A 25,397-nucleotide genomic window follows, 5' to 3' on the forward strand; every position below is an offset into this window, starting at 1 on the left:
ATTGATAGGATGCAGAACAGGGCTGAGAAGTGGCAGATGGAGGTCAGCCCAGGTAAGTGTGAAGTGGTTCATTTTATTAGGTCAAATATGATGGCAGTGAAAATGTCGGGACTGAGATGAGGGGAAATGTCTCCACGCCGAGGGTGGTGAATGTCTGTAAATCCCCACCACAGAGGGTGTTGAAGACTCGGTGATCGTCCTCACATAAAACAGAGGCTGGCAGATGTGTGGAGACCCAAGGGATCGAGAAAATGAGGATCGGTAGAAGCATGTGGCTGAGATGGGAGAGTAGCCTCCATCTTGCTGATGGTTAAAGGGGCCGAATGGCCTCCTCCTGTTGTTTCTCACTTAATGCTTCAGTGTTCCTGTCCAGTGAGGCTAGAGGAATGTGAATAAAAATGAGTGTTTATAAACATAGACTGATTTAAATGACAAACACGAGGAAATTTGCAGATGCTGGAAATTCAAGCAACACACACAAAATGCCGGTGGAACGCAGCAGGTTAGGCAGCATCTATAGGGAGAAGCACTGTCCACGTTTCGGAACGTTTCAGGACTGTCGAAGGGTCTCGGCCCGAAGCGTCGACAGTGCTTCTCCCTATAGATGCTGCCTGACCTGCTGCGTTCCACCAGCATTTTGTGTGTGTTGACTGATTTAAAAGAAACCTGCTCATTTTCTGTGTGGGTCTGAATTGTGTGTCGGGATGGGAAGTGAATCAAAACTATAACTCTGAGAACTCTGTGACCTGGGGCTGGAGGGAAAGGGATCGGGGAAGATATGGAAGGAAAATCTAAATACGTATGGAAATGATATAGGGAAATAATGAAATAATGTGGGAAATGCGGCGGTGGGTAGGGCAGTATGTGAAGGGCGAGGAACAGTCACCGGTCACATGGGAGACCCTCCAGCGAAACGTGATCATGTTTTAACGCAGATCGGCCGCTTTTGCGGGTTTGTTTCCGTGGCCCCGCCCACCGCCTGTGACGCAAAAGAAGCACATTGCGCATGCTCACAGGCCCGAGCCCGACAGTGATGTTTTTTCGTTCTTTGTGGAAGTGGGTCAGCGGTGGGTCCGGGTTCGGGATCGGGAGGGGGTCCTCGCCCCCTTGGACGGGGAGCCAGAGACGGATTATTCTCTGCGGCGCAACACCAACAATTTCCCTTCGGTGAGTATTGAAGCCGGTCCCGAGCGGGGAGGTTTGACGTTGAGTAGTGAGTTAACATTAGCGAACTCAAACAAGAGAAAATCTGCAGATGTTGGAAATGCGAGCAACGCGCACAAAATGCTGGAGGAACTCAGCAGACCGGGCAGAATCCAGGAAAAGAGTACAGTCGACATTACCGGCCGAAACCCTTCGGCAGGACTGGAGAATAAAAGGTGGGGGTGGGGAAGGGAGAGAGAAAGACAAAGTGATCGGTGAAACCTGAAGGGGGAGGGGATGAACTTTCCCGAACTGGCGGCCTCGCCTCGCTTCCTTCACAGAATCTGCCGGGGTCGGTCCGGGTTGTGAGACCTTCACACCGAACCGTCTGAGATGAGCCGCCGCTCAGCCCCTGTTGTTCTGGTCCTATTAGCCGGAGGAAGTAAAACATGTTTCTGAATTGCTACTGACAAAGAATTGTATAATTTGTGTCCCGTGTGTTATCTGAATGTACTTGCCTGTGATGCTGCTACAAGTCAGTGTTTCTCTGTACCTGTAACTTCCCGTACTTGTGCACTTGGCAATAAATTCAACAGGACCTGAGAAATCTCAGTGAGATTTGATTAGTGATGATCATCTTGGCAGCTCGGTAGGTCGAATGTATGCGACAGTACACTGTTAAATGCAAAACCCTGAACAGTGTTGATAATCAGAGCGATCTTAGACTCCAAGTTCATCGCCCCGAAAGAGACTGCACAGACTGATCGGGTGGTTAAGAAGGCAAATGGCATGGTTGTCTTTATCAGTTGAAGCATTGAGTTCAAAAGTCGGGAAGTTGTGTTGAAGATTTATAAAACTAGTTAGACCACATCTGGAGTGTTTCACACAGTTCTGGTCGCCCCCATTCTCGGAATGATGTCGGGGCTTTGGAGAGGGCGCAGAAAAGGTTTACCAGGATATTGCCTGGATTAGAGGGCCTGAGCTATAACGGGAGGTTGGACAAAATTGTGTTGTTTTCTCCGGAGCCGTGCCACCTGGGGTGAGACTGGATAGACGTTTATAAGATTACCAGAGGATTAGAAGCCATGTCTCAGAAAGGCAGCGTCCATTAGCAAGGACCTCCAGCACCCAGGGCATGTGGTTTTCTCAATGTTACCAGCAGGTAAGGAGGTGCAGAAGTCTGAAGGCTCACACTCAGTGATTCAGGAACAGTTTCTTCCCCTCTGCCATCCGATTGCTAAATGGATATTGAACCCTTGAACACTACCTCACATTTAAAATATATAGCATTTCTGTTTGTTGCACGATTTTTAATTTATTCACAGAAACATAGAAAACCTACAGCACAATACAAGCCCTTCGGCCCACAGAGTTGTGCCAACATGTCCCTACCTTAGGAATTACTATGGTTACCCATAGCCCTCTATTTTTCTAAGCTAGTATTTCTTTATTTTTCTCCAGTGTCTCCAGGTACCTATCCAAAACACCATATTCTACCCCCCTCCACCACCGTTGCCGGTAGCCAATTCCACACACTCACCACTCTCTGAGTAAAAAAACTTATCTGTAACATTTCCTCTGCAACTACTCCCCAGCACCTTAAACCTGTGCTGGCTTTTCATAACCATTTCAGACCTGGGAAAAAGTCTCTGACTATCCACACGATCAATGCCTCTCATCATCTTATACACCTCTATCAGGTCACCTCTCATCCTCTGTTGCTCCAAGTAGAAAAGGCCGAGATTTCTCAAACTATTCCAATAAGGCATGCTCCCCAATCCAGGCAACATCTGTGTAAATATCCTCTGCACCATTTCTATGGTTTCCACATGCTTCGTGTAGTGAGTCAACCAGAATTGTGCACGTTGGGGTGTGACCAGCATCACATATAGCTGCAACATTACCTCTCAGCTCCTAAATTCAATCCCATGATTAATGAAGGTCAATGCATCATATGCCTTCTTAACCACAGAGTCAACCTGCGTAGCAACTTTGAGTGTCCTATGGACTGGGACCCCAGGATCCCTCTGATTCTCCACACTGCCAAGAGTCTTACCATTAATGTTATATTCTGCCATCATGTTTGACCTAACAAAATGAACCACTTCACACGTATCTTGGTTGAACTCCATCTGCCACTTTTCAGCCCATTTTTGCATCCTATCCATGTCCCACTGTAACCTCTGACACTATCCACAACTCCCCCAACCTTTGTTTCATCAGCAAACTTGCTAACGCATCCCCCCACTTCCTCATCCAGGTCATTTATCAAAATCACAAAGAGTAAGGGTCCCAGATACACTGTAAATGATTTAGTTGTTTATTTTTATTATTTTATTTTGGTTTTTTTTCCTTCTGTAATATGTATTGCATTGAACTGCTGCTGCACAGTTTTCAAATTTCATGACACACACCGGTGATAATAAATCTGATTCTGAGTGGACAGACAATCTATTTTTCCTGGGGGTTGAAATGTCTAATATATTTATGGTGAGAGGAGATGTAAGCAGCAAGTTTGTTTCTTTACACAGAATGGTGGGTAGCTGGAAAACTCTGCCTGGGGTGGGAGACCCGACTGGTCACGTGATCCCGTTTGCCCCTCCCATTTAACAGCAGATGGGCAGCACCTGTGCATCTGTTTCCGAGGCCCTGCCCTCCGGATGATGTGACACTCACTTCGCGCATGTTCACTGTCTCCGGCCGGGCGGTGTTTTCTTTTCCGCTCAGTGCTGAAGTGCATCACCTGTGGGATCGAGGGAAGGGTCCTCACCTCCTGGGTGGGGGAGCCAGGGGTCGGGATCACTGTCTGTGGGCCGAAGATATCGCGTTCCCATCGGTGAGTATTGAGACCAATCCCAAGCAGGGAGATCCAATGTGGGCCGTGAGCCCCAAACTGAGGACCAATTACTCATTTATTTTCCGATTATCCGGGCTGGTCAAAAATGTGTAGACTTCACTTAATCTGCATTGAATGATCCAAACCTGGAGCCTGGGCTGTCTATTTCTGCAGAGTTGAAATGGGAGACCCACCAACAGATCACGTGAGGCAGTTTACTGTCAATCTTCCCTACCCTTCACTTTGTGATGCAAGATGACGTGGTGTGTGCTCAGAGTCCCTGGCTGGGTCAGGATGCTTCCTGTATGTTGTGTTGGGGAATCTGATGTTGGTCACTGAGTCTCGTTAACTTCCCCCAACTCGCCTCGTTTCCTGAGGCTGCTCACATTTGCAGTTGAGCTTTCTGGCTGTTGTGTCTTCTCCCGGACTGGGGTGGGTGAGAAAGGAGAACGTCCCAGGTTTTGGTGATCTTTGATTTCACTGCCTGCTTTACCGAGGGACTGGGAAGTCTAGGGGGGAGACTGGTTTCTGTGATGTGCATGTGGCCGAGTGGTTAAGCAATCTGAAGGTCATGAGTTTGAGCCTCAGGCCAGGCAGTCTGTTGTATCCTTGAGCATGGCACTTAACCACACATTGCTCCTGCACGTTTTAAGCCCAGATGGATCAAATCACCTAATCCTGTTCCTGTGTCTTATGTATTACCATGACAGAATGATGGCTCCTTCTTATCCCATATTGTTTTGTGATGTGTGAGGGACAATAAAAGATTGTTCACTGAGATTATTATATTTGGCTTCAACGATTAAATTTCAGTGAGTTTTGTTCTTAGTAACATTAAGCAGAAATGTTTGGTTCTCCTTTTCATTGTTAATGTGCTTCATTATCTCTCTGGTTAATGTTAGACCTGTGGTGAGAGGTTTATTGGAAGAAAAACCCCAACTGGAAGCAAACCATGACTTAAGATGTGGGAACAGCAAGAAGTGAACTGGCCCGAGGATTGAGAGCATCAACTGGAGAGAAGAACTCTGAATCAGCTGACTTGGAGTTCCCAGTAAGTCAGTGAGGAGGAAGTTTGGTGAGTCTCATTTACTCAAACACTGGTCCTTTATACATTACATACCTGTACAATAGAAGGTAGGAAATAGTTGGTGAGACTGAATGTGCCCAGAAGAACCATTTATGCCTCTGTCAGGCACAGTTGCAAGCACTCCAGGTCTGGTAATGTGCTTCCAGCAGCCCAGCCCTTTAAAATCACTTGCATTTTGTGGAAGTCAAATCTGGATAAAGTGGTGGAAATCGGGCAGAATCTCAAGTTGCTGGAGATCTGCACTAAAAACTGAAAATGTTTGAAGTCATCCTGACAAAATGTTATTAACCTGAATTGTACAGATTGTTCCTCTCCCCACAGCTGTTCCTTACATGCTGAGCAGTTTGGTAATTCCAATTTCTTTTTATTACATTCACTCTGGATTGGTTTATGTTTCCTGAAATGTACCGGTTTTAATGTGGAAGTGGAAATGGCTCACTCTGTGATAGTTGAACAATAAAGTAACCACAACTTTTCCCTGAAAATTACCCTGGTGCCAATTAGTTTGTTATTCCTAGAAATGTGTTCAGTACAGTTGTTGTGAACAAGGTTTACAAGAATAATCTCAAGAATGTTCGGTGTTATGTATGAGGAGCATTTGATTGTTTTGGACCTGTGCTCAATGGAGTTCAGAGGGACGGTGGGGGTGGTGGGGGATGTTTGGTTAAGTAAACCTACCAAATGCTGAAAAGCCTGGATGCAGTGGACATGGAGAGGATGTTTCCATTAGACTGTGATCTGACAGCACAGTCTCAGAATAAAGAAGTTTCCCTTTAAAACTGAGTGGAGAAAAAAATTTGGCCAGAAGATGTCTGATCTGTGGAATTTGTTGCCACAGAGGTTGGTTGAAGCAGCCATTTGGGTATATTTATGACAGAGATTAACATATTCCTGATTGCTGAGTAGTTCAGGGTTACAGGAGGAAGGCAGGAATATGGTGTTGGAATGAAAATCAGCTGTGGTTAAATGGTGGTGCAGACCAGCTGGATCGAATCACCTAATTCTGTTTCTGACTGAATGATGGCTCCTCCTTATCCCATATTGTTTTCTGATGTGTGAGTGACAATAAAAAAATGTTTACTGAGATCATTATATCAGCCTTTAACGTTTTGTTCGTAGTAACATTAACTAGAAATGTTTGGTTCTCCTTTTTATTGTTATTGTGCTTCATTGTCTCTCTGGTTAAAGTTAGAGGTTTATTGGAAGAAAAACCCCAACTAGAAGCAAACCACGGCTGAAGACGAGGGAACAGCAACAAGTGAACCAGCCTGAGGACTGAGAGCATTAACTGGAGAGAACAGCTCTGCCTCAAGAGACTCGGAGATTCCATTGATTCAGTCAGGAGAAAGTTTGGTGAGTCTCATTTACTCAAACATTGGTCCTTTAGACATTACATACCTGTATAAGGGAAGGTGGGATATAGTTGCAGTGAGACTGAATGTGCCTAGAACAACCAGTTATGCCTCTGTCAGACCCAGTTGCAATCACTCCAGGTCTGGTAATGAGCTTCCAGCAACCCAGCCCTTTAAAACCACTCCCATTCTGTGGAAGTCGAATCTGGATAAAGTTACTCAGAGACCGTACAGTACAAACTCTTTATTCCAAGCACCCGGGGCTTATTTAGTTAGTTGCTCAAACAGGACCAGTCTGTGACTGTTCCCACCCAATCCACTAACTGACTAACAATTCCCCTTGCACCACAGATATATCCATCCAGATACCCCCACACAAGACAGGCTGGAGCCAAAGATATTTACTACATGACAGGCTGGAGCCAAAGATATTTACTACATGACAGGCTGGAGCCCCTAAAGACAAACTACAAAATAGTCATAATGGTTTACACAAACAGAACAGACTGAAGCTGTCCTATCTCTACATGTGAATGCGCAACGAGATAGGCATCTTGAAACCCTAGCTAGCTACCCGCAAGAAGAAACATGGCTCAGCACATCGGTTGATCATCAGCAGTTTCTTTCAGAAAAACAGGCTGCTATTGTTTAACGAAGTGTTAACCATTTTACAGACTTTATCCTTCCCTCCTTTTGATCATTACATTATCAACAACGCAGTAACTTTTTACTTTTGACTTATCAGTGGGTAAAGACAGTGTACAACAGTAATTGTAACAAAGATATGTTCAACTATCAGGACATAATGCAGTATCATGCCCCACATATTACCAAACAGGCCTTCAAAGATCACCATTTCGACCCTTCGGTGAACCCGTGTAAATCCTGCCCTACTTTCTTGATGCTGTCAATCTCCTTTGCAGTGTGCTCGGAGAGGGGTGTAATGTTAGTAGATTCATCAGGGATATACGTGCAGCATTCTGTGTCAATAACAGCACAGGTTCCCTATTTCTCAGCTGGGATAAACTCTAAAGCTGTACGATTCTGTATGACTGTTTGCCAGATTGCTATCATTTCAGTGGATATTTCTGTTACTTGGGCCTGTGTTTCTGTCAGGGCCCTTGCAGTGTTGTGGCCAGCTCCTCAAGTGCTGTAGCCAAATTGATGATCTCTCGTGAATTCCTGGCTACTCCATAGGAGAGAAAAGTAATCATCCAAAATCAATCAGTCTCAGTTGTTCCTCTCGACTGCTGGGCACCTGCGGTTCTGGCTAGGATGCATGTTTCCCAGTACAGGAAGTTCCGTTTGATGGGCGCCTGAGACACCATCCCTCAAAACACTGACAGCCACAGTCATCTCTGTCTGGACCACAGGTCCTCATCTCACTTCCCCGGATGTTATTTGAGAAAGCCCAGGCTGAGAGTTCCTCACTCTGGTTGAGCAGGATTACTGACATTGGAACCATAGTTTTACCATGCTGTGGAATTTCAGCACAAACCCAGCAGGCCCCTAGTTCTACCTGTTTGGCATAGGTATGACAGAAAGATGGAAATGTGTTAACTTGGGGGCCCCCGGATGCTGGGGTGAGCCCTCTCAAAGACATAAACATGAACGCCACTAACAACCAATACATTTTCCATTAGTCCGAGAGAGACCTTCTATTCAGTTCCTTCAGTAACATGTTTGGCGCCTAATGATGTATCCACCGAGATTGCCCCTTCACTTTCACAGCTGTGGGAGCAGTCGGTAACACCTGATATGGTCCTCTCCACCAAGGTCCAAGATTCCCTTAATTCCAGTTCTTCATCAGGAAAAAAAATCCCAGGTTCCATGGTGCGGAGTAGTTCTCTTCCTTGTAAGCCTGTCATACCTGTGAATGTATGCTTGGAAAATCTTGGTTAGTTGGCATATATATTTACCCATGTCTTCCCCTCGCGTATGAATATCCAATTTTGCTGGTGGACTTTCTGGGAGCAATGATACACAAGGTCTTAGTCCCCAGGGTGTTTCCATGGACCATCCATAAATGATTTCAGCTGGTGACAACCCTGTTTTCCCCTGTGGGGTAACCCTCATGTGGAACTGGGTGACGGTAGGACCTTCAACCGAGTCCAGTCTCCACTGTTAGATTGGCCAGTTTACTCTTCAGAATGCCATTGGCTCTCTGCACTGTGCCAGCGGCCCGTGGGAGGTGTACACAGTGGAATTGTTGCTTGATAGCTAGTTTGTTACGTACGCCTTTGTTTACCTTCATCACGAAGTGTGGGTCATTGTCAGAGCTCAGCATCTCTGGCAGGCCGTACCTGGGAAGTATTTCCCGTAATAATACCCTCACAACAGTCATAACAGTATTATTGGTAGTTGGAACAGCTTCAACCCATCTACTAAACACATCTATAATATCTAAGCAGCATCTATAGCAATGTACTCTAGGCAATTCAATAAAATCAACCTGTAGACACAAAAAGGTCCACCTGGCAAGGGAGTCGTACCCGGTGTGCAGGGTACAGGTTACCAACTATTCCCTCCTTTCCCATGTGCATACAATTATGTATATAATCGACCAATATTGGTAAAAACTGTGTAGGATCACAAACCTGTCCCGCTAGGTGATCCAAAAACCTATGTTGGGGTCTTTCTGGCACCCCATCTGGGACCACAGTTTGTGCTCCTCCTCAGAGGCGTCCCCCTGAGAAGAACAAAACTCGAGGTAGCTGTAGAGCAGTGAGTAAGTTGTTTACAATGGTGGCATTACTAATGGGGTGGCCAGAGGAAGTCAGGAATTCCCACGTTCCCAGAGAGCCCCATAGTCATGTACAATTCCAAATGCATAACGGGAGTCTGTGTAAACGTTCCCACTTTAGTCTGTTGCTGGGATACAGGCATGAGTCAGAGCAAACAGCTCAGCCTTCTGGGCGGAGACAGCTGCTTCAAAAGAGGCCTGTTCAATTACTTCACTGTCCATCACTATCGCATAGTCAGAATATTGTTATCCTGCTGGATCCACAAAAGAGCTTCCATCCTCATAAAACGTTGCCTCGGGATTGAGGGGATATTGCTATCTGGTGATCCAGACAGGGGGGCAGTTGGTGCGACAGACTTCTTGGCCTGAAATTGCACAGAGATGGGGTACAGCGTCTTGGGATCGGTCAATATTAAAAGGTTGTCTTACCAGATATCCCGTCTTCACCTCAGACTCCTTCCCGTATTAGACTAGACCCACGGCAACGTCTTGCCAGTCTCCCTCGGTGCTGGAGGCTTGTTTCGTTAGGGTTTAGGCCAGGAACCCTGGGCTCTTTGGCTTGAACCCAGTGCAAACCCTAATGGTGGTATGCGGAACTACCAGTTCTGTCTGTTGCCAAAGGAAATCTGGAAATTCGGCCAGTAATGCAAAACCGTCTCTTCCTTTAACCTGTCTAATCATCGTGACTGGGAACTTCTGTCCATCGAGGGGTGCATATTGGCTTTCCTCAGTGGTGCAACCCGTAGGGTCAAAGCACAGAGTCACATGAGGGTCGGCTGCTGGCAGAAGGAGTGGAGTCCAAACTAAGTGCCCTCCACTTGGGTTCGGAAACTGGGGAAGCTGTCGGTTGTTCACCTGTCAAGGGTGACAGCATTGTCTGTGCAAAGAATCTCGACTTCCAACAGACAGAGCAAGTCTCTCCCTGCAAGATTACACCCCCGTCTGGTGGTGACTGTAAATGAAACCACACATTGGTTCCCCTGGAATTCCACCTGAGGTGGCTGGGTACATGAATACGAACGTTCCATGCCTTCGAACCCAGACAGAGTGATTGTAGCATCTGATAGCTGGAATCACTTTTCCGATACTATTTCCTGATCGAGACTGGTTGTGGTTGCCCTCATATCAATCATAAATGGAACTGGATTTCCAGCAACTTGCAATATTACATTGGGCTCTTCCTGATGGTTGGCACTCATGGTTGGAAGCATCTTCTTGTCAATTTCTAAATGGGTTGTTGTCCCCACCTGTCCCTTGGTAGGTTTTTGTTCCCATTTCTGTTCCTCAGATATAGCCTGCTCGCATCCTTCTTCCAGCTGAGCATATTCACCTTTAATATTAGTTCCCTTCGGGGTTGATCGAGATTCGAAAGTTGGGTCCTAATGATATGTCAAAGCTCGTCGCATTAGATTTCGGTCATTGTCAGTCCAATCCATATTATTTGTTTTAATCATGTTGGCGAACTTAGTTGCTAAGCATTGGAGCAGTAGGGCATTGAACTGGGGGGACAGATTCCCATCATTAAAGTCTTGGTCTCCTGCGAAGGTGCCGTAGCAGGCCACAAATCGCTCTCAATAGTCTGGTCCCGATTCCCCAGGCTTAGGTTTGCATTCAGGTACTTTAGTGATGTTTACAGGTTGCTGGAGAGCCCTTTCCAAGGCTTGAATGATCTGGTCCATCTGTTCATTCTCATTATGTTTTCCCATCTGTAACTCCTGATAGGTTTGGTATCTCAATTCTGCCTTCCATTTCCACCCCTCATCAGCTGAGAGAATCATGCAGGAGAGACCGAATAAATCTTGCAGAGTCACATTAAACATTTGTACAGTACTGTGGACACACTGAGCAAACTGTGCTGGTTTTTCTTTTCAATCTGGGGCCTGATTCATGATCATTATCATTTCTTGAGGCTTCCAGGGAGCATACACAGGATTCACTGAGGGCTGTCCCTCCTCCTAGTCCTAGGGGGAGCATTTGCTACTGCTGTTCAGGAGGATTTAAACTAATGTGGCAGGGGGATAGGAACAAGTGCAGAGAGACAGAGGGGTGCAAAATGAGAGTAGAAGCAAAAAGTAGTAAGGTGAAAAGTAAAAGTGGCAGGCAGTCAAATCCAGGTCAAAAATCAAAAAGGGCCACTTTTCAACATAATTGTATAAGGGCTAAGAGTGTTGTAAAAACAAGCCTGAAGGCTTTGTGTGTCAATGCAAGGAGCATTCGTAATAAGATGGATGATTTGAATGTGCAGATAGTTATTAACGAATATGATATAGTTGGAATCACAGAGACATGGCTCTAGGGTGACCAAGGATAGGAGCTCAACATCCAGGGATATTCAATATTCAGGAGGGATAGACAGGAAAGAAAAGGAGGTGGGGTAGCTTTGCTGGTTAGAAAAGAGATTAACGCAATAGAAAGGAAGGACATTAGCCTGGAGGATGTGCAATCGATATGGGTAGAGCTGCGTAACACTAAGGGGCATAAAACGCTGGTGGGAGTTGTGTACAGGCCACCTAACAGTAGTAGTGAAGTTGGGGATGGCATTAAACAGGAAATTAGAAATGCGTGCAAAAAAGGAACAGCAGTTATAATGGGTGACTTCAATCTACATTTAGATTGGGTGAATCAAATTGGTAAGGGTGCTGAGGAAGAGGATTTCTTAGAATGTGTGCGGGATGGTTTTCTGAACCAACATGTCGAGGAACCAACTAGAGAGCAGGCCATTCTAGACTGGGTATTGAGCAATGAGGAAGGGTTAATTAGCAATCTTGTCATGCGAGGCCTCTTGTGTAAGAGTGACCATAATATGGTGGAATATTTCGTTAAGATGGTGAGTGACATAGTTAATTCAGAACCAAATGTTCTGAACTTAAAGAAGGGCAACTTTGAAGGTATGAGACGTGAATTAGCTAAGACAGACTGGCAAATGATATTTAAAGGGTTGACGGTGGATAGAAGCATAGAAAATAGGTGTAGTAGGCCATTCGGGCCTTCGAGTCTGCACCGCCATTCAGTATGATCATGGCTGATCATCCAACTCAGAACCCTGTACCTGCTTTCTCTCCATGCCCCCGATCCCTTTAGCCACAAGGGCCATATCTAAATACAGCCAATGAACTGGCCTCAACTGTTTCCTGTAGCAGAGAATTCCACAGATTCTCCACTCTCTGTGTGAAGAAGTTTTTCCTCATCTCGGTCCTAAAAGTCTTCCCCTTTAACCTTAAACTGTGACCCCTCGTTCTGGACTTCTCCAACATTGGAAACAATCTTCCTGCATCTAGCCTATCCAATCCCTTTAGAATTGTATACGTTTCAATAAGATCCCCCATCAATCTTCAAAATTCCAGTGAGTATAAGCCTAGTTGATCCAGTCTTTCTTCATGTGAAAGTCCTGCCATCCCAGGAGTCAATCTGGTGAACCTTCTTTGTACTCCCTCTATGGCAAGAATGTCTTTCGTCAGTTTAGGGGACCAAAACTGCACACTAGGTGCGGTCTCACCAAGGCCTTGTACAACTGCAGTAGAACCTCCCTGCTCCTGTACTCAAATCCTTTTGCTATGAATGCTAGCATACCTTTCGCCTTTTTCACCGCCTGCTGTACCTGCATGCCTCCCTTCAATGACTGGTGTACAATGACACCTAGGTCTCATTGCACCTCCCCTTTTCCTAATCGGCCACCGTTCAGCTAATAATCTGTTTTCCTGTCCTTGCAACCAAAGTGAATAACCTTACATTTATCCACATTAAGTTGCATCTGCCATGAATTTGCCCACTCACCTAACCTATCCAAGTCACCCTGCATCCTCTTAGCATCCTCCTCTCAGCTAACACCGCCGCCCAGCTTCGTGTCATCCGCAAACTTGGAGATGCTGCATTTAATTCCCTCATCTATATCATTTATTATATATTGTAAACAACTGGGGTCCCAGCACTGAGCCTTGCGGTACCCCACTAGTCACTGCCTGCCATTCTGAAAAGGTCCCGTTTACTCCCACTCTTTGCTTCCTGTCTGCCAACTAATTCTCTATCCACATCAATACCATACCCCCAATACCGTGTGCTTTAAGTTTACACACTACTCTCCTGTGTGGGACCTTGTCAAAAGCCTTTTGAAAATCTAAATATACCACATCTACTGGCTCTCCCCTATGCACTCTACTAGTTACATCTTCAAAAAATTCTATAAGATTCGTCAGACATGACTTTCCTTTCACATATCCATGCTGACTTTGTCCGATGATTTCACCTCTTTCCAAATGTGCTGTTATCACATCTTTGATAACCGACTCTAGCATTTTCCCCACCACCAACATCAGACTAACCGGTCTATAAATTCCCGCTTTTTCTCTCCCTCCTTTTTTTGAAAGTGGGGTTACATTAGCCACCCTCCAATCCTCAGGAACTAATCCAGAATCTAAGGAGTTTTGAAAAATTATCACTAATGCATCCACTATTTATTGGGCTACTCTGGGATGCAGACCATCTGGCCCTGGGGATTTATCTGCCTTTAATCCCTTCAATTTACCTAACACCACTTCCCTACTAACATGTATTTCCCTCAGTTCCTCCATCTCACTAGACCCTTGGTCCCTTACTATTTCCGGAGGATTATTTATGTCCTCCTTAGTGAAGACAGAACCAAAGTAGTTATTCAGTTGGTCTGCCATGTCTTTGTTCCCTATGATCAATTCACCTGTTTCTGACTGGAAAGGTCCTTACATTTGACTTGACCAATCTTTCTCTTTTCACATATCTGTAAAAGCTTTTACAGTCAGTTTTTATGTTCCCTGCCAGCTTTCTCTCATAATCTTTTTTCCCTTTCCTATTTAAGCCCTTTGTCCTCCTGTACTGGTCTCTTAATTTCGCCCAGTCCTCAGGTGTGCTGCTTTTTTTTGCTAATTTATATGTTTCTTCTTTGGACTTGATACTATCTCTAATTTCCCTTGTCAGCCACGGGTGCACTACCTTCCCTGGTTTATTCTTTTGCCAAACTGGGATGAACATTTGTTGTAGTTCATCCATGCGATCTTTAAATGCTTGCCATTGCATATCCACCATCAACCCTTTAAGTATCATTTGGCAGTCTATCTTAGCTAATTCACGTCTCATACCTTCAAAGTTACCCTTCTTTAAGTTCAGAACCTTTGTTTCTGAATTAACTATGTCACTCTCCATCTTAATGAAGAATCCCACCATATTACCCTTACCCAAGCCTCGCACGACAAGATTGCTACAAATCCTTCCTCATTGCTCAATACCCAATGTGGAATGGCCTGCTCTCTAGTTGGTTCCTCAACATTCATATGCAATGGCAAGCATTTACAGATTGCATGGATGAACTACAACAAATGTTCATCCCAGTTTGGCAAAAGAATAAACCAGGGAAGGTAGTGCACCCGTGGCTGACAGGGGAAATTAGGGATAGTATCAAGTCCAAAGAAGAAACATACAAATTAGCCAGAAAAAGCGGCACACCTGAGGACTGGGAGAAATTCAGAGTCTAGCAGAGGAGGACAATGGGATTAATTAGGAAAGGGAAAAAAGATTATGAGAGAAAGCTGGCAGGGAACATAAAAACTGACTGTAAAAGCTTTTATAGATAAGTGAAAAGAAAACGATTGGTTAAGACAAATGTAGGTCCCTTACAGTTATAAACAGGTGAATTGGTCATAGGGAACAAGGACATGGCAGACCAATTCAATAACTACTTTAGTTCTGTCTTCACTAAGGAGGACATAAATAATCTTCCGGAAATATAGAGGACCGAGGGTCTAGTGAGATGGAGGAACTGAGGGAAATACATGTTAGTAGGGAAGTGGTGTTAGGTAAATTGAAGGGATTAAAGGCAGATAAATCCCCAGGGTAAGATGGTCTGCATCCCAGAGTGCTTAAGAAATTAGCCCAAGAATTAGTGATAATTTTTCAAAACTCCTTAGATTCTGGATTAGCTCCTGAGGATTGGAGGGTGGCTAATGTGACCTCACTTTTTTTAAAAATGAGGGAGAGAGAAACCGGGGAATTATAGACCGGTTAGCCTGACATCGGTGGTGGGGAAAATGCTAGAGTTGGTTGTGAAAATGTGATAACAGCACATTTGGAAAGAGGTGAAATAATCGGACAACGTCAGCATGGATTTGTGAAAGGAAAATCATGTCTGGCGAATCTTATAGAATTTTTTGAGGATGTAACTAGTTGAATGGATAAGGGAGAACAAGTGGATGTGGTATATTTGGATTTTCAAAAGGCTCTTGACAAGGTCCCACACAGGTGATTAGTGTGGAAACTTAAAGCACACAGTATTGGGGGTATGTTATTGATGTGGATAGAGAATTGGTTGGCAAACAGGAAGCAAAGAGTGGGAATAAATGGGACCTTTTCAGATTGGCAGGCAGTCATTAGTGGGGTACTGCAAGGCTCAGTGCTGGGATCCCAGTTGTTTACAATATATATTAATGACTTAGACGAGGGAATTAAATGCAGCATCTCCAAGTTTGCGGATGACACCAAGCTGGGCGGCAGTGTTAGCTGTGAGGATGCTAAGAGGATGCAGGGTGACTTGGATAGGTTAGGTGAGTAGGCATATTCATGGCAGATGCAACTTAATGTGGATAAATGTGAGGTTATTCACTTTGTTTGCAAGAACAGGAAAACAGATTATTATCTGAATGGCCGATTAGGAAAAGGGGTGGTGTAACGAGACCTGGGTGTCATTGTACACCAATCATTGAAGGTGGGCATGCAGGTACAGCAGGCGGTGAAAAAGGCAAATGGTATGTTGGCATTCGTAGCAAGAGGATTTGAGTGCAGGAGCAGGGAGGTTCTACTGCTGTTGTACGAGGCCCAGGTGAGACCACAGCCAGAGTACTGTATGCAGTTTTGGTTCCCTAATCTGAGGACAGACATTCTTGCCATAGAGGGAGTACAAAGAAGGTTCAACAGATTGATTCCTGGAATGGCAGGACTTTCATATGAAGAAAGACTGGATCGACAAGGCTTATATTCGCTGGAATTTAGAAGACTGAGGGGGGATCTTATTGAAATGTATAAAATTCTAAAGGGATTGGACAGGCTAGATGCAGGAAGATTGTTTCCGATGTTGGGGGAGTCCAGAGCGAGGGGTCACAGTTTAAGGATAAAGGGGAAGCCTTTTAGGACCAAGATGAGGAAAAACTTCTTCACACACAGAGTGGTGAATCTGTGGAATTCTCTGCCACAGGAAACAGTTGAGGCCGGTTCATTGGCTATATTTAAGAGGGAGTTAGATATGGCCCTTGTGGCTAAAGGGATCAGGGGTATGGAGTGAAAGCAGGTACAGGGTTCTGAGTTGGATGATCAGGCATTATCATACTGAATGGCGGTGCAGGCTTGAAGGGCCTAATGGCCTACTCCTGCACTTATTTTCTATGTTTCTATGTGTAGAAAATTAAAATCTCCCACAATCACAACCTTGTGCTTACTACAAATATCTGCTATCTCCTTACAAATTTCCTCCTCCAATTCTCGCTCCCAATCAGGTGGTTTATAATACACCCCTATAAGTGTTACTATACCTTCCCCATTCCTCAATTCCACACAAATAGGCTCCCTAAATGAGCCCTGTAATCTATCCTGTCAAAGCACCGCTGTAATATTTTCTCAGAAAAGCATTGCAATACGTCCCCCTCTTGCCCTTCTGATTCTATCACACCAGAAGCAACGAAATCCAGGAATATTTAGTTGGCAATCACACCCCTCCTGCAACTATGTTTCACTAATAGATACAACATCATATTTCCAGTTATCAATCCATACTCTAAGCTCATCCACCTTTCTTACAATGCTCCTAGCATTAAAATAGATGCATTCAAGAAACTTTCCACCTCTTCCTCTATGTTTATCCCTAACGGTGCAAATAACTTTATTATCTCTTTTTTTCCCTTTTCCCCTACATCTTCGGTCTGAGCGCTCCTACATCAGGGAGGGAGTTCAAATTATCTGTGTGTTAAAAGTTTAGCCATCATGGTGACTGAAGGCAGCTGCAGGTTCATGAGGGACTGTTACTGTCAGATTCTGCAGTTCTTGCGGCTGCTCATCACACCCAGGACTGAACCCTGGTCACTGAGCATTGGAGGAGTCTGTTCTGCTGATGTTAGCCTTAAACTAGACTGGCATTTAATATTGTGGATCTGTGAAAGATAAATCAGTTCTGTATCAAATCCCATGTCTCAGGTACTTACTGTCTCTACCACACTCACAATGTACACTAGAAAGGCCACTCGGCCCATCTGGTTCCTGCCCAAGTTTCTGTTCCATATCAGTATATCAAAATCTCTCCCTGCCATTCCCCTCTCACTCTCCCTGAGATGACAGGTTGCATCTAGTCACCACTCCGTGGGATAGGAGATTTCCCATGAATTTCATGGAAACATATAAATGCACAACACATTACAGATGCTTTGTCCCACATTGCTGTGCCGACCATGTATCTTACTCTAGAAACTGCTCAGAATTACTCTACCACATAGCCACCCATTTTCCTAAGCTCCATGTACCTATCTGAGAGTCTCTTAAAAGACCCTATTGTATCCGCCTCCACCACTGTTGCTGGTGGTGCTTTCCACACACACACCACTCTTTGCTTAAAAAAGTTAGCTCTGACATCTCCTCTGTACTTACTTCCAGGCAGCTTAAACCTATTCCCCCTCGTGTTAGCCATTTCAGCCCTGGGGGAAAAGCCTCTGGCTATCCACACGACCAATGCCTCTCATCATCTTAGACACCCGCATGATTTTCTCCAGGGTGAATAAGACGATGAGCTGACTGTGGTTTTGACGTTCTCTCTCTCTCCCTCTCTCTCTCTCTCCTTGTGTCTGACGTCACAGCCCCGCCTCACTCGGGCACTTAAAGCGACACTCACAGTAAATGAACCTGCGGTCTCGCAACACAATGCGCCTCTAAAGCCTGACAGCAGACCAGTGAGTAAATCTTTGATGGTGCAGAGTCAAAAACCAAAGTGTTGCCAGCCTGAGTCAGGGCTTTGGGGCTCCAGAGAGAGATGGGGTCTAGAGTTTATGAGGAAGAGGAGGAATCAGACCAGCAGGATGTGGCTACAAAAGGAAGGTCAGAAACATTTGTAAACTGGTTGACTGAAAAAAAGGTGGTTAATTTCAGGCAGCAAATGTGGAGAGGAATAAAAAGACAATGTTTAGGCCGAGCCCCTTCAGCATGCCTAGACTGTGTACTCCGCTGCTTAGTTGCTCTCTGAATTGCAGAGTTCCTCCAGCGTTTTGTGTGTGTGCGTCTCTGTATTTCCAGCAACTGCAGAATCTCCTGTGTTTTATAACTGCATTTTACTTTGGCATTAGATACACGTTGATATTGAGTATATTGTTTATGGGAGCCGCTTTCTGCATTAAAACAGCTGTAATTTTTTTCTATACACACTATAAAAAAAATGAGGTATGGACATTGAACCAGTGCTTGCAGAAATGGTTAATGGCACCGTGATTACCCATAGGGCCATGCGTTAAAAATTTCGCCAGCGCTGAAGCGCCAATGAAATGCGCAGGCATCAGGCTGAGGACGTCCCTGAGTATCACGCATGCACGCAGTACACTGAAGGCCTTGAAAATGTCGGGTGCAGGTAAGAGCGATTCTCCATGTTTTTATCTTAAACACCAAATTCACAACAATTCCTGTGAAATCCGGACACCGTGGCCAACAATTCCGGGACAGTCCTGCCCTCTTCCCTCTCTCTCAGCCCCACGATCCGTACACATGCCCCGGGGAGCTTCCGGCTGCAGAGTGAATGGGATCCGATGGATCTTTCAGACAGAGCTGAGCTCCAGCTACCTAAATGCAAGGATTAGGAACTCAGAGAAAGGGAACAAAATCTTTTACATCAGCAATTGAGAAAATCACCTTTGTTCTACCTCCAATCACTAATAAGAGAAAATCTGAAGATTCTGGAAATCCAAGTAACACTCACACAAAATGCCGGCAAAATTCAGCATTAGTACTCTTTTCCGTAGATGCTTCCTGGCCTGCTGAGTTCCTCCAGCATTTTGTGTGTGTTGCTTGTTCTACCTCCTCTTGTTCTGGACTTTTCTACCCATGAGAGCATGTTTTGTCCCATTCTCTCTGAGTACATAATGATATCTGGGGAAGCAAGTAGCTTTCACATCACAAATGTGCCAGACTCCAGTGAGACAGACTACTGCCCTTCCCTTCATATTCATTGGCATTGCCATCACTGAGCTCACTACTGTCAGTCATCGGGGGAGGCTTCAGGGGAATACAGAAACTGGTGATACTTGTGTGTATTCTGATGTTGCAAAAGTTGCTGGAAAATTTGCAAGTGGGAAGAAGTGGAGTGATATTTGGAAATCTGACTTTTTAAAGTGTAACTTAGCAAGCAAACCACATATGGACAATATGCAAAAACTTTGGTGAGAAAATCCTTCATTACCCATTACAGGCCTGCTACATAGGTTGTGAGAGAGTGCAGATGAACTGGATCGAACCCAGAGGAGATCAAAGTTCCTATTGACAGTGATTTGCTAGCTGTGAAAATGAATACCTCTCTATAAAAAAATTCACTGTGCACATCTTGTCACTGGGTAAAAAAAATGCACAGTGCAAGTCTTATGTACACACTGGTTATTACAAATTAGAGGGGGTATTGGAGGGAAGATGGGGAGACCTGTAGTGTCCCTGATGCCCTCACTTACAAGAAATGCATCCAGCTGCAGCTTGTAACCCTGCACTTTAAGGAGTTGGAACTTGAAACGCATATGGGGATTGATGGTCATTCCAGATACCAGCACTCTGCCCAGTCAGGAGATGATTTCTCTTCCAACTTGGGTTTAACCTCACTGTAACAGTGTGATACCAAATCAAAACTTGGCAACTCAAGTAATCTCATCTGAAATGTTGTCCTACACCCATTGATGGATTTTGTAAATCTTCTACAGGTTAAAAACGAGAAGGAATTTGTCTCCAGGGATCCCAAACACAGCATGCCAGTTTTGTTGTCTCTGTCTAGATATTTAAGAAGTGGAGCAAGGGATTCAATCGACCATCCTTCCTGCTCAGACTGTGGGGAGGGATTCACTCGGTCATCTGAGCAAGTAGCAAGCCCGGCATTTTACACAGGAGAAAGGCCGTTCACCTGTTCAGACAGTGGGAATGGATTCACTCTGTCATTTCAACTGAAGGTACATCAGCAAGTTCACACTGGGCGAGGCCATTCATCTGTTCTGTGTGTGAGAAAGGATTCTGCCGGGCATCCCACCTGTGGACCCAAGAGTCAGATCACACTGGGCAGAGGCTGGTCATCTGCTGAATTTCGGGAAAGGGATTCTCTCGGTCATCTGACCTAATGGCACACCAACGTGTTCACACATGGGGGCAGCTATTCACCTGCACAGTCTGCGGGAAGGGATTCACTCAGTCATCCACCCTACTGGAACATCAGCGAGTTCACACTGGGGAGAAGCCATTCACCTGCTCAGAATGTGGGAAGAGATTCACTCAGTCATCCACCCTACAGATTCATCAGCGAGTTCACACTGGGGAGAAGCCGTTCACCTGCTCAGTCTGTGGGAAGGGATTCACTCAGTCATCCAGCCTACTGAGCCATCAGCGAGTTCACACTGGGGAGAAGCCATTCACCTGCTCAGACTGTGGGAAGAGATTCACTCAGTCCTCCCACCTACTGAGTCATCAGCGAGTTCACACTGGGGAGAGGCCATTCACCTGCTCAGTCTGTGGGAAGGGATTCACTCATTCATCCCAACTACTGAGTCATCAGTGAGTTCACACTGGGGAGAAGCCGTTCACCTGCTCAGAATGTGGGAAGAGATTCACTCAGTCATCCCACCTACTGAGTCATCAGCGAGTTCACACTGGGGAGAAGCCGTTCACCTGCTCAGAATGTGGGAAGAGATTCACTCGGTTAGCTAACCTACAGAGTCACCAGCGAGTTCACACTGGGGAGAGGCCATTCACCTGCTCAGAATGTGGGAAGGGATTCACTCATTCATCCACCCTACTGAGTCATCAGCGAGTTCACACTGGGGAGAAGCCGTTCACCTGCTCAGAATGTGGGAAGAGATTCACTCAGTCATCCACCCTACAGATTCATCAGCGAGTTCACACTGGGGAGAAGCCGTTCACCTGCTCAGTCTGTGGGAAGGGATTCACTCGGTTAGCTAACTTACAGAGTCACCAGCGAGTTCACACTGGGGAGAGACCGTTCAGCTGCTCAGAATGTGGGAAGAGATTCACTCAGTCATCCCACCTACAGAATCATCAGCGAGTTCACACTCAGGAGAGGCCGTTCACCTGCTCAGAATGTGGGAAGGGATTCACTCAGTCATCCAACCTACTGGTACATCAGCGAGTTCACACTGGGGAGAAGCCATTCACATGCTCAGAATGTGGGAAGGGATTCATACTGTCATTCTACCTACAGAGACACCAGCGAGTTCACACTGGGGAGAGGCCATTCACCTGCTCAGTCTGTGGGAAGGGATTCACTTAGTTATCTAACCTACTGGTACATCAGCGAGTTCACACTGGGGAGAAGCCTTTCACCTGTTCAGTCTGTGGGAAGCGATTCACTCAGTCACACCATCTGCAGAATCATCAGTTAGTTCACACTGGGGAGAAGCCGTTCACCTGCTTAGACTGTGGGAAGGGATTCACTCAGTCATCACAACTACTGGCACACCAGTCAGTTCACAGTGGGGACTGGCCGTTGTTATGAATCCCTGGGTTTCGTTTGCTGTGGACTGTCATTTTAAGAGAGAGAGATTAAGAAGGTGAATCAGTCTGACTTGCAGCTTGTTTACATCACTTGCAGCTTGTTTAGTTTTAACCGAGGACACAGACACTCAGAGTCAGATGGAGACGAAGGAGGAAAAACTGAAGGATCGACACCAGGGAACTAGTGGCCAAGGGTCACTGTTTAGAACTTTCCTATCCCCACAAGGTGGGTTAATTATCGATTCACCGTACATCAAATGTGTGGTTGTCACCTTGTTTGATCCATAGGAGTGGATCGGATTTGGCGCATCCTGTGGAGACCACTTGTGTGTTAACCCTTGCCTGGCTGTGGTGTTGTAGTTCACTTGGAGATGATACACCTTGTGACAAGTCACTTTCGGTGATAATTTGTATGTGGATTTGGAACGATGATGGATAAAATCTACAGCGACTGTTCTCTCGTTTTACCACTGTAGAACCTGTGGAATTCTACATATTTGCGTTCTCTCGCCATTTACCATGGATTACAAATCTCTCTCTCATCGCCTGTAGTTGAACGGAACTTTCATACTTTACCATCTCAAGACTCCAAGCCTTGTTTCCCCCGAGCTCAATAGTTTGGGAGTTACATTTACACACATCTATAAACTTAACACTGTTAACTTCTGTTTATCTTGTTTAAGTTGCAATATTACAAGTAGATTCTAATAAAGATAGATTTAACATCAAAACCAGACTCCAGGTGTAGTCTATTGCTGCTGGTTTGTTTCTAAAGCATTATGGTTTGTAAAAAATTTGGGGTGTGGGTCTGGGATATGAACAAATTTGGGGGCTATTGATCGATGAATTATCGATTTGATTGGGGAAATCCCTTTTGATTTATTTGTGTGGAAATCAGCAGCAGTGGATATTTATAAATTTCTGGAAGTGCCAACCCCTGAGGCATTAGGAAAAGCCAAAAGGAATGAATTGCTGACTGTTGCTAATGGGCTGAATCTTAAGCAGGTAAGGGGGTGTGAAAGACCAGGGAAGCATAAAACTGGGAGAGGAGGTAAAGGTAAAACAATAGGGGTTATATTTTAAAATATAGGCATCCACCCCCTTTTTCAGAGACTAGGATCCCTGTTTCAACCAGTAATGATGTGTATTTCAATGTGTTCATCTCTCAGTCCTCGATTCTCTAAATGAAAGGGTTATCACATTTGATTTTTCTTCATATGATGACCCAACCATTTCAGGGATCGGTCTATTGAAACTTCATTGCACACTCTATAACAAATACTCTCTAACCACTTTGTTAATCCTCTGTGCAAAAAATGTCCATCTTCCGCAGCCCTGTGTTGCCCCAAACACTCACCTACTACCCCTGTCATTGGCCCCACTTGCAGGTCAACCGACTGCAGGTGTTTCGCCCCCAACGTGAATCCCTCTGCTCGCCACCAGCGTGGGCTCAGACATTTCCACCGGGACAAACATCCTGTCCGCCCCCTCTCACACCATCTTTTTCCTTTCAATAAAATCCCTCCTCTCCCTCCCCAGGGAACTGGCATCAAACCGACTGGCCGAGCGGTCTCCTCCTACCTCTCGGCGACACATCAGACTCCGGCCACAGAAGACGCTTCACAAATCCCCCAACTTTCCTTGGAGGAAAATGGAAATAAATCAAAAAACGGACATTTACTCCGCTGTGATGTGGAGTTTGAGGCCGGAGCGGGAGGCGAACTCAGCGGGGGTAACGCCCTCTGGACTTGTCCACCTCTGCAACTGGTGGTAACAAGTGATTGACATCGCTTTGCACCAATGGGAATAGCGCAGCCCCTGAATCCTCTGTTGACAGCAGTGGGGGAGGGCTGGTCACGTGATTATTAGCCCAGCTATTAAACTGATAAAGCCCGAGCTCACCAGCGCATGGATGACGTAAGACGCTGTGCACGTAAGGGCAGATCCCCGTGTGGGAAGCCGATGCGTGACGTCAGGCACGAGGGGGTCTGTGTGACATCACCTGTGGGGATGCGCTCGCATTTAATTGCACCTTAATGTGTGTTTCTTATGATTTGAGAGGGACAACAACATAAATCACGGGTTTCATTACTGAATCCAGTGTTGTGAGATGTAAAGTCCCCTGTTATGTGTCCGGCTGTGCCGTGTTGTTTGGGGGCTATTGATCGATTAATTATCGATTTGATTGGGCATATCCGTTTTGATTTATTTGTGTGTGGAAATCAGCAACAGTGGATATTGATAAATTTCTGTGGGTTGGATGACTGAGTGAATCCCTTCCCACGTACTTCCTCATCCAGGGCATCCACTCCTGGTCTTCCTGGAATCATTCTTTGAAACTTCTCCGGACCCACTCCAATACGAACACATCCTTTGCTCAGATAATAAGTCGGAAGTACAGGTCGGAATCTGCTCACCGTACACCAACAGTGATCTGCCCAATGCGTTATAAAGCTATAGTATCGCATCCTTGCTCTTATGTTGCTAACATTGCAGTTGTCATCCTTAATCAACTCAATCTGCAAGCAAACCTTTAGGGCCTCTTGCTCAAGGACTCACAAGCACTTATGCACCTCTAATTTTTTCAAGTTTCTCCCATTTTTTTTTCTACACCCAATTACTTCTACCAAATGTACATGACTTGCATACACTGTATTTCAACTGCTACTTTGCTGGCATTCTCCAGATCTATCGAAGTCCTTCTGCAGACTCACGCTTTGCTCTAAACTACCTGTCCCCTACCTATCTTTGTATCAACTGCAATGTTCGTCACCAAGGTATCAATTCCATCATCCGTATCATTCAGATTTAACATGAAACGATGCGGTCTCAATACTGACCCCTGCAGAACAGCATTAGTTACCGACAGCAAAACAGAATTGCCGACATTATTCTGACTCATTTTGCTCTTTGAGGAGGGAGGAAGGCAAAAGAAAGCAAATTATAGTCCAGTTAGCCTAACCTCATAGTTTCTGCATAGGGAAATCTTGCCTGACAAGTCTGTTACAGATCTTCGAGGAAGTCATAAGCAGGATGGACAAACGAGAGGCGGCGGATATCATTTACTTGGATTTTCAGAAGGCATCTGATAAGGTGTCACACACGAAATTGCTTAACAGGATAAAGTCAGAAGTAATACTGGCATGGATAGAGGAATGGCTGACAGCCAAGAGGCAGCGAGTGGGAATAAAAGGGGCCTTTTCTGGTTGGCCAGCAGTGACTTCTGAGGAGGAATTCCTAGAATGCCTACAAGATGCATTTTTTTTAGAGCAGCTCGTGGTTGAGCCCACTTGGGGATCAGCTATTCTGGATTGGGTGTTGTAATGAACCGGAATTAATTAGGTCACTTGAGTTCAAGGAACCCTTCGGGACAAGTGATCTTAATATGATCAAATTCACCCCGACATTAGAGAAGGAGAAACTAAAGAAAGATATGGAATAAAGAGAATTAGAGAGGCATGGGAGAAAAAATTGTCAAAATTGATTTGAAAA

The 25,397-nt window shown here is 45.3% G+C and overlaps 1 protein-coding gene and 1 pseudogene across 1 annotated transcript in view; both read left to right on the plus strand.

Moving 5' to 3' along the window:
• Window positions 1-25,397, plus strand: part of LOC140722787 (uncharacterized) — a 42,204-nt pseudogene that overhangs the window by 12,515 nt on the left and 4,292 nt on the right.
• LOC140722806 (uncharacterized) overlaps window positions 1,031-25,397 on the plus strand; it is an 879,998-nt gene continuing 855,631 nt past the window's right edge. Inside the window, exons 1-3 of the mRNA XM_073037477.1 lie at window positions 1,031-1,167; window positions 4,882-5,054; window positions 6,255-6,419. The gene's annotated coding sequence lies outside the window, so the exon portion shown is untranslated. The remainder of the gene's footprint in view (window positions 1,168-4,881; window positions 5,055-6,254; window positions 6,420-25,397) is intronic.

This window comes from Hemitrygon akajei, unplaced genomic scaffold (assembly GCF_048418815.1).
Source record: "Hemitrygon akajei unplaced genomic scaffold, sHemAka1.3 Scf000089, whole genome shotgun sequence".
Taxonomy (NCBI): domain Eukaryota; kingdom Metazoa; phylum Chordata; class Chondrichthyes; order Myliobatiformes; family Dasyatidae; genus Hemitrygon; species Hemitrygon akajei.